The following is a 4,862-nucleotide window of genomic DNA, read 5'->3' on the forward strand; positions in this document are numbered from 1 at the left end:
CCCCCCACTGAGTCACTACACACTCTCTACCACTTCAAATGTGCCAGCATTGATTCGCTTTCTACACAGCTGAACACTGTTTGATCAGGTTCATTTAGTTCATTTCCTGATTAAATAAAGTGCCCCACACAAACTATCAAACAAAACAAACAGGAGCATGCAGGCTGCTAGATTAAATGCTGGTTTTTGAGGCACATACTTTCGTTTAATCGAAAGTAGGGCATATATTTTAGCTAGCATTACAGTAAAGTATGCTATTAAAGCCTCTAAAAACGTTTGAAGTATTCCTCTTTAACAACACATGTTAATGACTAAATAACATACACTCAACGTCTGGGAAAAACCCCTTTAGTTCATATATATCTTATCTGCTGGTTGTGTACATTTAATTAACAATGCTGTAACACAACCCCACAAAGCCTAAATTCAAAACAGTTGCTATATTCTGTTTGGTGTAGAATGAAATAAATAATTGTCATCTTTTTCCAAGTGAGTCCTGTATACTTCATGCAAAGGAGAATAGAAAGGAAAACATACAGTTCATCAATACAGAATTCTCTCATGTAAAATAAACAAAACATTGGGCCAAATATTTGATGTTGATGCCCCATCGCACTTTGACGAATCAAAAAGGTATTCAGGGCCTTAACTCTAAATACAATCTCTTGCAACCATCTCAAAACAACACCTGAATCAAGCATCATTTCTCCCAAACTTTCCAACAACAACAAAAGCTTCTCTCTCTCTCACACAAAGACCCTCAGCTGAGCTCTTTTGTTTTTCCTCACTGCCATCTACGCTTAGCTGTTACCCTCCCCTGAACCTGCCAGCTGTCCTGTCTCATTACCCATCCACCGACCTGCTTCTCGGCAAACATCCCCCCAGAGTGCCTCCCAATAGAGACCCTGCCGTTCATCCCTCTTCCCGTCCTCCCTTCCTCGTCTCCTGTCAGAATCAGAAAACATCTGGGGGAGCCGGAAGAGTTTGTGGAGCTGCATCGAATCCCCCCCCCCAACGCGTCGGAGGGATTGTCCGCGCCTGTGTCATCTTCCTCATGGGTGAGCGGACACAGCGCGGCTGAGTGTGATGGGATGTGGCAGAGCTACAGAGACTGTGAACAATTACGGGGATGTGAGAGCAATCGGAGAGAAGGGCTGCTCTCACAGCTGTCGCCCAATCACAGGGGACTGTCAGGTGACGGACATCTGTCAGATCATGTCTTATGCTTTTGTTGCCCACGATGAATTATGGATTGAGCCCATTGGAAATACAAGTGATGTAAGAGCAGGCCCTCAGAGAATGACAAGACTGATTAAGTTAATAATCATTTCACTTCAAAGTTAGATAGGAACATTTGGTGCACATTTTCATTTCTGCCAGCGCATTAAAAGGATTTCAAAGGCATTTCTTGAGTGCAGCATCATAAATCTTTAAAGAGATAAGCCAACAAGGAAGGGTTTCAATCCAAAAAGCTACAACCAGTTTTTAAAATATATCTTTGCTCATCAAATTATAACTTCAATGATTCCACACTCGGGTGTTTACAAAACAGGAGAAATACTAGCTTTGTACCTACAGAAAATATAGGCCTTACTTCTTGTTTCAGCCACCAATCCCTTTGAGGAGAAGGTATAACTTTACCACAACATGTCTCTCTGCTGCTTTGTTGATGGATGTAACTGAGAAGCCGTGACTTTTATCGAAAAGTTCTTCCTCTTTTCAAAACTGTGCTTCCTGAAAACGGTCAGAAAGGAAGTTCTCAGGGAGAGTCTCTACAATGGCCCAAACAAGGCCATGAGTAGCAATAAAGCTAAATTATAAGCCTCACGGTTGTGTGAGTGTTTGAAGTCTCACACTGTTGTGATCCTCAAATGTCTTAAACCAGCTGCCGTTCAGCAACACACACAGCGCCAGGGGGGGGGGATGATGATGTCATGAGCAGGGTACGTTTTCTTCACTAATTAGAAACTGGAGCTTCTCGCCATAACTTGGGGGTCTTTACACGTAACCATGCAACAAAAAGGGGATTAAAGATAAAACATGTTGACATCCGTGCTCTTAAAATGTGATGTTTTTAAGACTGCAGGAAAGCAAAACGATGCCTTGAATGTGAGTGCGGTACAGCTGAACTGAAGTGATAAGAAACACATGAGTGGCCCATTGTGAACTAAAACCATGAAATATCGTGCGGCTTCCGCTCGTTTCCGAAGTCAGAATTGATGTGGCTTAGACCGATCAGATTATACACGTATTGAGACTCAAAACTGCTTTGTTTTGTTGGAAAACAAAAGACTAAGATAAGCCCTGGTGTGCTTTTATATCTCCTAAGAAACTCCCATATCATTGACCTGTGCTAGATCATGCACAGGTCAATGATATGGTGGCTGATTGGCTTCTCCTTAGACAACCACTGTGTTGGGTGCATGAATATTCATGAATAAGTTTAGTGTTTCAAAAAGTCTCATAATTCTCCAGGCTTTGCACCATCATCATCTATAATGTCACCGCTCATGCTAGGAGTGGCCCCCCCAGTCAAATTGGTCTAGAACCGTCACTGCAAAGACCTTAATTACATTTCATTTAGTCATATTAATGATGTCAGGCCTCCTGTCAACACCCCAGACGCAGACTGTAGCGAGCAGCTCCGTGCCCCCGGGCGCTCCGCTCTGCGAGGGGAGGAAGTATTCTCGTCTGCTCCGCTGGGATCAGCATCAAACACACCGAATTACAGCTGCAAAATTAGCGCATTGCCACATGATTCGGGAGAGAAAAAGAAGGGACGGGGGGGCGGGGGGGGGGCTACTGTTTACGACCGCTCCACACAGTAATTTTGCCGGTAGGAATTCAGTTTGAGAGATGTTTGTATCCTACGTTTAAACAAGTGCAATATGAAGGATTGATGCTGGCTGTAGGTGTTTATGATCCATGACTCACAGTAGCTTTCAGGCAAGCTGGGTCAGATTTTTGGGCTTTCAACTTTCAACAAAAAGAAAGTTGCATCATGGAAAGGTACAAAGTTAATGGGCATGAATCTACCTTCGAGTAACTCATTGAACGTCATGCATTACATTTTACAAGTGCCTTAAGGGTAAGCACTCCCTTCTATGAAATAAACAATCTTATGTAAGTTTATCTTTTCAGATGAAATAGACTCCTTAAAGCGCTGAGCCAAAGAGACATTTCAGCTACTTAATGCACATCTCAAAACATTCTCTTGCACTATTTTATCTGTTTTATTTGTTCTATGTCCTACATTGCACTGTTGGAGGAGTTTTTCATATCTACACTAGGCCTATAGCTAATGTGCAAATGAAAATAAAGCCTTGAAACTTGAAACTTGAAACATTGTTGTCAGTTATTTTATTTTATGACACTGCTTTGTCCTAAGCAGGGAAATAAAAGAGCACCTCTGCCTCAGGAAAGTAAAGCTTCATCCCTGCCAGTTCATGATCTGCATCAAAAAGCATGAATTAAACCTCCTGCTGCTGCCCACATGCCAACCGAGATGTGCACACCTATGAATCTCAGGGTGAACGTGTTTACAGGACATGTGCGGTCTGTTTAGTCTGGATCCTAAGCTGTTTATGCTTCTGACCCCACACCGATCTGAACTGCATGAAACACATCAGGGAGGAGGAGGGGGGAGGAGTGGAGGTGGGTCAAGGTGGAGTTGACCCCGAGGGCATGTGATTGTCACCATGGAGGAGACAGTCTTTACAGTCTATTCAGTTGGTGGGTGGGTTGCATAATGATCCCCCGACTGACTTTTGTTCCTTAAGTTCTCAGGTAACACTGTCTTAGGCTTATATTGTTTTTCCTACTACAAAACGTGGCATGCATTTATCACAAATACACTGATTGGAGGTAGGAAAAATGCTCCTTTAATTTAACATTGCAAAACGTTTCTTCCATGATTAGACGTCTGGAAGCCAGAGCCTCATTTGTGCCATGATTTCATCCAGATGTAAATATTTAGCGTAAAGTTAAGATGGGATAAACCTGCTGCCCCAGGTCAACTGTATCTACTTTAATCAGAGCACAGTGGCCAGTCCTCTCTCCATACCATGCACCTATTACTGACTGGGCTTCAAGGCTGAGTTAAACCAGGCAGTCCACATATAGTTTTACATGGCGGATGATGAATTGCTGCACTTGTCAACTTCTTGAAAACATTTTTTTAGGTCCATCCATAAACCTGGTGTGTTGTTTATGGCTACAAGAGCCTGCCATCCATCACAGATACAGGCTACTGCCAATGAGGATTTGTTTTAGAGGGCACCGGCCATAAACACACCATAAAGATCTCAGGCATGACTAAGAAGGCAAACTAAAAGTGATGTTGTAGTATATTTTTAAAAGGCACACTTTTTAGGTAAATAAGATCTAGGATTAAACGTGTAAAAAATAATATACAGCGGTTTTATAAACACAAGAATCGCCAGTGAGTGCCACACTCATTGCCACAGCAGCAGTGTTGGGTCATTTTCAGTTACCAGGCTGTTGGTTATTTTTCATTGCAGCTGTGCCGTAAGGTTCAGTGAGGACGCGATCAATTGCCAATCTTTCACTAATAAAAGCTATTATATATTTGTATCATATTGAGGGCTGAACGAAGGGAAACTGACATACATTATCACACAGATCGCATGAATCAACTCTATCCGAATGTACCTGATCGGTACACGGAAAACTTGACAAAATAACCTAGACTCACACATCGACTTATAACGGAACCATTAAAAATGTTTTCTCACCTTGTTCGCTTAAGTTTATCCACTCTTGTTGTCTTTGAAATCCCGTAATGAAGCGGAGGTGCTCTGTGACAGACGGCTGTGCGCTCTGCGGTCCCTGCTGGCTCTCTG

This window comes from Notothenia coriiceps, unplaced genomic scaffold (assembly GCF_000735185.1).
Source record: "Notothenia coriiceps isolate Sejong01 unplaced genomic scaffold, NC01 NC01_scaffold00037250, whole genome shotgun sequence".
Classification (NCBI taxonomy): domain Eukaryota; kingdom Metazoa; phylum Chordata; class Actinopteri; order Perciformes; family Nototheniidae; genus Notothenia; species Notothenia coriiceps.